The sequence below is a fragment of the Microtus ochrogaster genome, unplaced genomic scaffold, assembly GCF_000317375.1.
Source record: "Microtus ochrogaster isolate Prairie Vole_2 unplaced genomic scaffold, MicOch1.0 UNK9, whole genome shotgun sequence".
Lineage (NCBI taxonomy): Eukaryota > Metazoa > Chordata > Mammalia > Rodentia > Cricetidae > Microtus > Microtus ochrogaster.
The window spans coordinates 4,248,147-4,259,343 of NW_004949107.1; the positions used below are offsets into that span (position 1 = coordinate 4,248,147).

General features: G+C 41.4%; 1 pseudogene; it reads left to right on the forward strand.

Moving 5' to 3' along the window:
- The first annotated feature begins 2,287 nt into the window (after positions 1-2,287).
- On the forward strand, positions 2,288-3,705 carry LOC101999931 (annotated as a pseudogene).
- Positions 3,706-11,197: the final 7,492 nt, after the last annotated feature.

Below are 11,197 nucleotides of genomic sequence, written 5' to 3' on the forward strand. Positions count from 1 at the left end.
TGAGAACTCAAGAAAAATGGCAATGGGTTTTTGATCCTACTGCACGTACTGGCTTTGTAAGAGCCTAGGCAGTTTGGATGCTCAACTTACTAGACCTGGATGGAGGTGGGGGTTCCTTGGACTTCCCACAGGGCAGGGAACCCTGATTGCTCTTTGGGCTGAGGAGGAAGGGGTACTTGATTGGGGTTGGGGAGGGAAATGGGAGGCGGTGGTGGGGAAGAGACGGAAATCTTTAATAAAAAAATAAAATAAAAAAATAAAAACCTGTGTGACTTCATCTTCTCCTGGTTTTTAAATTTTATTGCTAAGATTGAGAATATGAATGGCATCCAATACTTCCATAGATGTAGGGAAAAGGGAGTAGGGCAACCATTCACAATTAGTGGGAGTGTGAGATGATGCAGCCACTATGGAAATCAGTGTGGTGGTTTATAAAACTCAAAAATATATTTACCATATGACCTAGATATTCCACACCTGGGCATGCTGTATTTTCTATTGCAGAGACACATACTTATTCCTGCACATCACTGCTTTGTTCAAAATAGTTAGAACATGGTAAGAGCCCAGATGTCCATGAATACATAATGAAATATGGTACCTATACATAGTGGAATTTCGTTCAGTTATAAAGAGAAATGAAATTATAATTGATTATTGCTTAAAATGCACAAATTTAATGTACTCCGATTCATTATACCAGAGTCTGGAAATCTAAACTAACTCCATTCTTTGTAAGACAAAGGAAGGATATAGTAGATCTTTTTGCAAGGGCGCCCTATATTACATTTTGTAACAACTGACGGGACCCGGGACTGCAAACATTTGAAAATGCACGGAATGCCGGGGTAGCATATCATATCAAGGAAATAAAGTAAATATTTGACTCAAACCATTTAGAATCTGGTGAGGAGCACTTGAACCACTCCGATGCCCAGTTAAGCAGTGAAATCTAACGATGAGGGCTAAAGCCAGCAGACAGAGCGCTTCCCCAACTGCTCAGAGCAGAGAGCGTGGGTGAGAAACTGAAAGCACTGACGAGGGGCTCCTGGTTGGCTTCCTGCAAACAAGAAATCAAATAAAATGGGAAGTTTGAGGCAGAAGGAAACTAAGGGGGTGCCATGACTTAGGGAAATTGGTCACCAAGGAAAAGAAAAGTTCTGTGCCTGTGGTGGCTGGCATCTCTGAAGTCAGCATCTGAGGGCAGGTGCCCTGGAGGGACAGGCACTTCTAACAACTCAAAAGAGAAGCAGCCAGGTCCCCACGAGGCAGAAATGTGTACAAAATTTAATTATCTCTCACACATCTTTCGATATTAATTAACATGGGTAAGAAAAACTGAGACTTGATTAAAATGTATGTAAACTGTCCAAATATGGCCTCTACTTGAGCAATTTAGAGTCTGTTCCAGAGATCTTGTTGCTTGTTTTCTTCACCTGGACTTGTAGCTCTGAACAGTTCCCTTGATGACAAGAAGCACTCCGGTATTGTCTGGAACTGGCTGTGAGTTCGGGCTCTGAGGTGATTTTGTCCTCTCAAGATTGTAATATTGTTTACATAAGATGATGGGAGCTACGTGGCTTGTGGTAACTGCTGCGCTGAGGTTATGGGCCAGTTATACACACCACACTTCCTCAATCCCCTGTCAGCACCAGTGGCCTCTGAGAAGCTGGTTGTGAGGACTTCCAGGTGTAAGACCTTCCACCTGTGAGGCCTTCCAGGTGTGAGGCCTTCCACCTGTGAGGCCTTCCAGGTGTGAGGCTTTCCAGATGTGATGCCTTCCAGGTGTGAGGCCTTCCACCTGTGAGGCCTTCCAGGTGTGAGGCCTTCCACCTGTGAGGCCTTCCAGGTATGAGGCTTTCCAGATGTGATTCCTTCCACCTGTGAGGCCTTCCAGATGTGAGGCCTTCCACCTGTGAGGCCTTCCAGATGTGATGCCTTCCAGGTGTGAGACCTTCCAGATGTGATGCCTTCCAGGTGTGAGACCTTCCAGGTGTGCCTTTGCTCAAAACCTGCATCTAGTCACACCTGTTTCATCTTTTAGTAAAGTAGAACCCAGGAGTGGCAAGATACCCAAACTTTATAAACCCAGAATAAACCCAACAACAGTGGTTGAAGTAAACACTCATTTGAGGAGCAAGGTTAACAAGAACAGCTCCTTGGGATATTTTTATGCAGATTCTCAGAAATACTTAGTTCACACCCTGACATTTGAAAAGCAGACATATATGATGTTAAAAAGAGCCCTTGAGAGCTCGGCTGCCGGGTCGCGCACATGTCCCTCCTGAACGCTCTCCAGGGTGTGTGCAGGAACCTCTGTGCTCTTCCTCTGCGGCACGCCGACTGCCAGAAACAAGCCATGTCTATTCTCAAGGTCCACGCCCGAGAGATCTTTGACTCCCGTGGGAATCCCACTGTTGAGGTTGATCTCTGCACCTCAAAAGGTCTCTTCCGGGCTGCCGTGCCCAGCAGTGCCTCCACTGGCATCTATGAGGCCCTGGAACTCCGTGACAATGATAAGACCCGCTACTTGGGGAAGGGTGTCTCAAAGGCTGTTGAGCACATCAATAAAACTATCGCACCTGCTCTGGTTAGCAAGAAACTGAATGTGGTGAAGCAGGAGAAGATCGACAAGCTGATGATCGAGATGGACGGCACTGAGAATAAATCCAAATTCGGTGCCAATGCCATCCTGGGAGTGTCCCTGGCTGTCTGCAAAGCTGGTGCTGCAGAAAAGGGGGTGCCCCTCTACCGCCACATCGCTGACTTGGCTGGCAACGCTGAAGTCATCCTGCCAGTCCCAGCTTTCAATGTGATCAACGGCGGGTCTCACGCTGGCAACAAGCTGGCCATGCAGGAGTTCATGATCCTCCCTGTGGGGGCGTCCAGTTTCCGCGAAGCCATGCGCATTGGGGCAGAGGTTTATCACAACCTGAAGAATGTCATCAAGGAGAAATATGGGAAGGATGCCACCAATGTGGGTGACAAGGGTGGGTTTGTGCCTAACATCCTGGAGAACAAAGAAGCTCTGGAGCTGCTGAAGAACGCAATTGGAAAGGCTGGCTACACTGAACAGGTTGTCATCGGCATGGACGTGGCCGCCTCTGAGTTCTTCAGGTCCGGGAAGTACGACCTGGACTTTAAGTCTCCTGATGATGCCAGCAGGTACATCACCCCTGACCAGCTGGCTGACCTGTACAAGTCCTTCATCCGGGAGTATCCAGTGGTGTCCATCGAAGACCCCTTTGACCAGGATGACTGGGAAGCCTGGAAGAAGTTCACAGCTAGCTCAGACATCCAGGTGGTTGGGGACGATCTCACAGTGACCAACCCTAAGAGGATTGCCAAGGCTGTCAGTGAGAAGTCCTGCAACTGCCTCCTGCTCAGAGTGAACCAGATTGGCTCGGTGACCGAGTCTCTGCAGGCGTGTAAGCTGGCCCAGTCCAATGGTTGGGGCGTCATGGTGTCCCATCGCTCTGGGGAGACTGAGGATACTTTCATCACTGACCTGGTAGTGGGGCTCTGCACTGGGCAGATCAAGACTGGTGCCCCTTGCCGATCCGAGCGCCTGGCCAAGTACAACCAGATTCTTAGAATCGAGGAAGAGCTGGGCAGCAAGTCCAAGTTTGCCGGCAGGTGCTTCAGGAACCCCCTGGCCAAGTAAAGTGGATGCAGATCCCTGGAGCCACCAGCTGCTTAGACCCTGTCCCTTATGTCACCAACGCTGCTCAAGGCCCGCCCAGTGCTTGCCCCTCCCATGCCACTGCTTCCTTAGACATCTTCAGTCTGCCCGACCCACCTGGAGCCCTGCTGGGAACCCCAGCTTTGTAATCATGTGACTGGTCTGAATCATTGTCACCTCACTTTCAAGCTAGTGTCTGGAGCCCAGTGTAATCTCTAGGGTGGCCACAGGAAGGACCCCTGCCCCAGCTGTTCTACACGCAGAATAAAAGCCTCAGTGACCCATAAAAAAAAAAAAAGCCCTTGAGCAGCCCAAAATTTACCTAAAAATAACTGAAAGAAACTCAAGTGGTCTTATGGCTCACCATTCGGGGATTGAAAAGTACAAAGAAATCACATTTTAGTCATGGTCAAAGTATTTGGAACTCAAGAGGCTCTTGTAACATTGTGTAAAACAGTATTACACTCAGAAAATGTAATGACGGGCATTTTATTTCCTAAAATTTTTGAGCTTCTATATATCAAATGGTAAGATTTTTATATTAGCATCTTCATTTAATGCACTCTTCAGTGGTTAAAAAAGTATGGGGAATATTGGGAAGATTACTTCAAGAAGAGATTATAATGAAACAAAAGCAAATATAGAGAGCCCTGGAGCCGCAAGAAACTCTTCAGATAGGTTGATAAAATTAAAATATTTCTCAATTGATGCTGCCAAATGCTAGAATTGTAGCTCAGGGAATAAAGAGAGGGTCAATACTATCTTGTTTTTAAAAATCATAAGAGTTCTTCATCCATTCCTCTCTTAATATTTTATTTTATTTTATTTAGAGGACTTAATAAAATCTGTGCTCACTTCATTCAGAACAAAAATACAACTCCCTATTGTCATAGCATTTTCTAAGTGGGCAAGAAGATTGTGCACCTTGGAAAGCAGAAGAAATTCCAGCAGATACAATATTTTGAAGGAATTACTGTGGTAAGGAAACTCACATACCCATACCTTAGGGGGAAACCATTTTCACACATGGAGATGGGGACCCCAGTAGGTCTCTAAGTGAGGTTCAAGCTGAGCATCTCTGCAGGCAGTCCAGTACTTCTGCCTCCCGCCCTCACAGAAGCCCATCTGAGTCCATTTATTTATTTCATTGCTTTAGACCACAGTTGTTCAATTTCATGAAGTATTAATGTGGTCTTTGAAAAATATTTAACATATAACCTCACTTTATTTTTCTGCACAAACAACATGTATTCCTGCTTCATATGTTTTAGAATGTTTGGTAGTTGTGGTGGTTTGAGTATGAATAGCCCCATTGACTCATGTGTTTGAATGCTTGGCCTACAGGGAGCGGCACTATTAGGAGGGATGGTTTTGTTGGAGTAGGTATGTCCTTGTTGGAGAAAGTATGTCACTGTGGGGGCAGACTTTGAGGTATCATATGCTCAAGGTATACCTGGTGTGGGAGACAGTTCATTTCCTGCGGATCAAGATGTAGAACTCTTGGTTCCATCTCCAGTACCATGTATGCCTACGTGTTTCCATGTCCTGTCATGAAGAAATTGAATTAAACCTCAGAAACTGCATGCCAGCCCCAGTTAAATATGTTCCTTTATAAGAGTTGCCTTGCTCATGATGTCTCTTCACAGCAATGAAACCCTATCTAAGACAATAGTCCTAGGCAAAGCTTCATTTTCTCACCTGATGATGACATTTGTATGATAAGACTAAAAGACTAAGATAGCACATGGAAAGTATATAGCAAATGCCCAGGAAAGAGGAAATACTTAATAATAACCCATTATTCACGCATCACATATTGTGTTAGGTATAAAATAACAATAATTGTATGTACAGAGTTGAAATGAAATGGGTATTAAATTAGTGTAGGTCCCTTCCTCTCTCCATTTTGTTATTATAAAGGGAGAACTAGGCAACACACAGTCCGTTCTCTGGTGAACCATTGATCTAATTACATGGTTAAAGTTGAGTCCTATGTTCACGTCAGGAAGAGTCTGAAGGCTCACTCCAGCCCGAGCTCACTAAGGTTTGCGAAGATTTTCTTTTCCCTTAAATATATGGTAGAATTCAGCATGAATGTATCTGGTTCTGAGCTTTTCTTTGTGTAGATTATTTTACTCCTTCAATCTTCTTGCATTTTAGGACTCTATTTAATGTTCTTTTGATTTAATTTTGGTGTCTGTATGTGTTTTGGATTTATCCATTTCTTCCCAATTTTCCAGTGTTTTAGAATATAACTTTTCAAAATATTTTGAGTCCTTAGATTTCACCGGAGTCTATTGTAATATCTCCCTTTTCATCTTTATTATGTCCGTTCTTAATAGTTCAGCTAAAAGTTTGTCAACACAGTTCCCCCCACCACCACCACCATAAGCCCAATTGCTTCTTAACTGATTCTATTCATTGTCTTTGAGTCTCTATCTTTGACTTGTTGTCAATTATCTTTATTATTTCCTGCATTGTGTATGTTCTGAACCTTTATGTACAAATTCCTGGTTGAGATTTCTCTGAAGTTTTAATGTAAATATTCATAGCTGTAAGCTTTCTTCTTGGACTGTCTTAGCTATGTCTCAGAAGTTCCAATATGATATGTTGTCATTTTCATTTGGTTCTAAGAATTTCATAAGGTTTAATTTCAACAAAAATCACCATATGCCCACGCATGGTGGCATGTACATGCAACCCAGGAGAGAAAGGAAAGAGGGACACAGGAATTCAAGACCAGCCAGCCTACTTGTTGAGTTCCAGGTCTGTCTCATATACAGACAAACCCTATACCAAGAAGAAAAAGTCAACATTATGATTTATGTATATGTGTATGCAAAGTATAATATATTACTTATATAATTATAATATATGGCATATATATCATATAATATTTATCCAATTTATTCATACTTCCAGATGATATTTCTGTACATACCACTTTTGATGGTCAGATAATCTATGGCAGCACTTGGCAGGCAAGACTGTTGAGTTCTGATCACCAAGTGGGCAAAGAGACATCTTATGTGTCTAATTTTGACCAATAAAAAATGACATATGTCCAGGCTAGACTATTTAATTGCCCATTAAGACCTTCTACAACTCCAAATCTCATTTTTGAACTTTTGAAATTTTGCTCATGTAATGACTCTCTATTGTTAGAAGAAAGAGTGACTTTGATTTGTTTTTAGTGTATTTCCTCATCATAGGTGAGTATCACTGAGTTATAAATTAAAGCCCACAGTGGCATTCTTACATGTCCTGTTCCAAAGGTTGGGACACAAAGCCACCGGCACGACAGTGCTGGAGGGATATGTGCTCTGGTAGTGTTGGTTCTCCTTTCAATGTCTATTAAACACTTGGGCTGTGCTAGTTACTATCAAAATTATTGGTTTAATTAATTCTTGCAGGGTTGTTCTGAGGAAAATATTAAGCATCCACGTAAAGTTTTCAATCATCCAGCTAAAGAAAGGCAGGTTGTCCAAGTCTAGAATACAAACCCCAGAAGTGTCAATTGTATGCAGAACCTATAGACCCTCCATGATCTGAACCAGTGTGTCATGGATGTTGTCTGGGTGAAGGCAATGATATGCTTCAGAATGTCTCCCCTTCCTCCTTTTTGAATTTCTCCACATTCTCAGATGACATTTCCCATGAAAGCCATTCTTCCTCACTCTTGCCAACAATGGACCAACTTAGCACATTTTGCTTGGCTTCATTTTATACTGTTTGTTACTCAGGTTCAGGGCTTTAGGGCTCTCCATAAATTCCAAACTCTTTAATGTTGGTAAGGATAAAAAATATTGAACTTGAAGAAGATGCAAAAAGGTTGTAAGAGACAAAGGCAGTGGATCACTTCAGAGAGACAGATTTCCAGACACAACAGAGCCCATGAAAATATGCACAAGACCTGTACAAGTTCAAGCCAGACAAAATCCCAGCCCGAAAAAGGGGGGATATGGCACAAAGTCCCATCCCTGCCCACAACACATTTGCAGTTGATAGCTGCTTGAAGAATGAAAAAAAATCAGTTTTCTTTGATGAAGTTAGACCTTGTATATCAGTCATACTCCAGGACAGACCGCGTGTTTGGGAATAGTTGGCTAACACGGGACAGACTCATGAATTCAGTGCTTTGCTCCATCTGTTTGAGACTTCTTTTAAGGTAGAAAGAACATGAAACTGGCTAAGTAGGGATGTGAGGGAAGGTTTGGGAAAACTGAGAGAGGGGAAAGAATATGACCAAAATAATTTACATGAAATTCTCAAAAAGTAAATTTAAAAATATTTTCAAAAAGAATTAAATCTCATACACATGGTTTCTTTAATGTCTGTTGTAAAACATCTGCAAAATATGTACATCTTTGTTAAATTCAGTGAACACAATTTTCTAAAATTTTGAGCACATCATGCAAATCTCCATATATGGTCACTATTCACTTACCAAGGAAAATATTTATTAAATGTCCTTGAGAGCCAAATATCAAAAAGAATCTGCCCTTAGTAATCTCTTCTTGCAATGTCATCATTTTTATTTGTATATGTGGTAATTAATAAGAAAAGGGAAATATTTGCAGTGTGGAGGAGCTCACTACCAAAATGTAATCACAATCTTTTTTTTTTCAAGGAGAAGCTCAGGGTGTTCTGGGAACAAATAAGCATTTACCCTACTGTGTGGTGAATTACCCTACTATGTGCTGAAGGAAGCTAATTGGGGAAGGAGTCTCTCTTACCTTTGAACTGAGGTCAGGGAGGTGAAGCATGAGCATGGCAGGTGGCAGAGATGGCATGTGTTTTGCAGATAATGGAGTTATCTCATAGAAGAAGAGGGAAATAGTTTTCATGAGATTTAATAAAAATCCCAACAGGGGTGGTGATACATATCTTTAGTCCCAGAATCCAGAGGCAGGTGGATCTGTGGAAGTTAAAGGCCACCCTGGACCACAGAATGAGTTCCAGAACAGATAGGACTTCAACATAGGGAAACTCTGTCTTGAAACAAACAAACAAAACAAACAAACAAACAAACAAACAAACATTTTCTTCAGGTTCTTGCTCAGCCTCCCTTCATTGACTATTTTCTGAGAATTGTCTCTTGATATAGAGAATTATTTACATTTTAATCACCATGAATTGCAGGGTATTTGTTTCCACAGTGTGAACATGTGTCGATGTGATTGGTTTACTAAAGAGCTGAATGGCCAAGAGCTAGGGCAGGAGAGAATAGACAGGATTTGTGGGGAAAGAAACTCCAGGAAGAATCTAGGCATGCAGGAGATGCCAGCAAGACATAGAGGAAATTGGATGTACAGAATGGAAGAAAGGTAAAAAACAGAAAAGAAAAAGAAAAAAATCTAAAAAGAAAAGGCCACGTATAATATATAACAGCTAGTTGGGAACAAGCTTAAGTAGTTAAATGCCAAGTTTTCACAATTAATAATAAGTCTCCTTATTATTATTTGTGGGCTCCCAGTCCCAAAGAAAGTCTGACTACACATGAGATCATTTTAAAGAATTTTATTACACTCGAATTGTTAAATATTAAAGTACTTGATTCAAATCAGAGAAATGTTTTTCTAATTTTCAAATACCCAAGAACATACATATTCACACTCCCACATGCATACAGTTTCATACACTTACATGAGGTAATACCTCCATTTACATACATGTATATCCACACCCATGAATGTTGAATATTCATATGTAATAATATATCTTCACTCAAGCACATGTATATGTTCATATTCTCACTAATTCATGAACTAACATCCTAAGGAGTGTAGTTGTATGCATCCATCCCTAGAGGCAGCTTATTTACTTAACATTTTAATGAATTCAGCAATCAACAGGAACAATTGGTGGGTTTGTAATACTATTGTCCAGTGAAAGGAACAAAAAATAAGGCAGCTGAAAAATATAGATCAAAATTTCAGGATGGGATCGTTTCTATGGAGGAAATAGAGCAAGAGATATGAAAGCTAGTAAAGGTTCTCAGATTAGAGGAAGAGAGGTATTGTAGAATATTATTTTAAAATGTATTACATTAGCTTATGATGTGGAATATTTGTTCAACGATACAAAGATGTGCTGTATTTGTTTAACTCTGTGATTCCTTGCCTGTCTAAAACACCTTATTGCTCTAAGAAAGGGCAGGAGAAAGGACAGGCAGAGCTGACAGGCAGACAGAATAAAGAGGAAGAGAAATCTGGGAGGAGAGCTTTGAAGAATGAGAAAGGAAGGAGAGAGGACACTGGGACCAGCATCCCAACTACACAGAGTAGGAAGTAAAGAAAGGTAAACAGAAATAGAGAAAGACAAAAGCCCAGAGGCAAATGGTAGATGGGATAATTTTAGAAAAGTGGACAAGAAATAAACCAAGCTAAAGCTGGACATTTATACATAAGAATAAGCCTTCTTGTGATATGTTTGGGAGCTAGGTAGCAGGCCCCCAAAGAGTGAAGAGGAAAGGGCCAAAATGTAAAGAGTCAAAACAGCCAACCACACGGAGGCTTATCTGGAAGGCAATGCTTCACCGGAGACCTTGGCCATAATGATCTGACCTTTAAGATGGATCAGAGAATAGGATAGGGTGAAGAAGAGCAAATGGGAGGAGAAAGGGTTGAGTAGGCAAAGAACCAAAGTACGGCAATCATGGACGAACTCTTGTGATGGACCCTTGAGTGAGATGAAACTAAAAAGAATGAGATGCATCAAATTAAGAGAGGCCCTGTAGATTGTGAGATTGGATTTGAATTTATTCTTTTAATTTTGTTTCTTTGTTTTGTTTCTGAGTCAGGATTTCTCTGTGTAGCCTTGACTATCCTGGAACTTGATTAGTAGACCAGGTTGGCCTTGAACTCATAGACATCTGCCTGCTTCTGCCTCACGAGTGTTGGAATTAAAGGTGTAGGCCACCATGCCCTGCTTGGATTTGAATTATTTTCTAAGAACAAGGAGAGATAATCCTAACTTGATAGGAATCTGCTTATTTGTTTCTGGTATTGGGCAGTAAACACACAGCCTCATGTATGCAAGTAAAGAGCTTTAGCACTGAGTTGCTAGATCTCCACCCTGCATTGCTAGCTTCACATCTATTACTATAGTTTGAAGGACACACTGGGAAGAAACAAGAATGGAGTGCAAGACACATGAGAACATTGATATAGTTTGCCAGAAAAGACACAGTGGTTTACAGTAGTTACAGTAGATGTGGGACTATAACAGGGATTTAGAACATAGTTTGGAAGTAAGACCAGACATTTGCAGTTCCAATGTAGTGATTAAAGGAAGAAGCTTGTCAAAGATACCTTCTAGGTTTTTGGTTTGGTGATCTGAGAAAACTATAGTAACTAGACCTTACTTAATCACCTAAGTTGATATAATAGCTCACATTTATCCAAAGCTCTCTGTGTGCCACATGTGTATTTTGCATATATTATTTTATTATTCTTTACAGCATCCCTATATGAGATAGATCCTATTAGCTCTGTTTTACAGATGAGGAAGTCA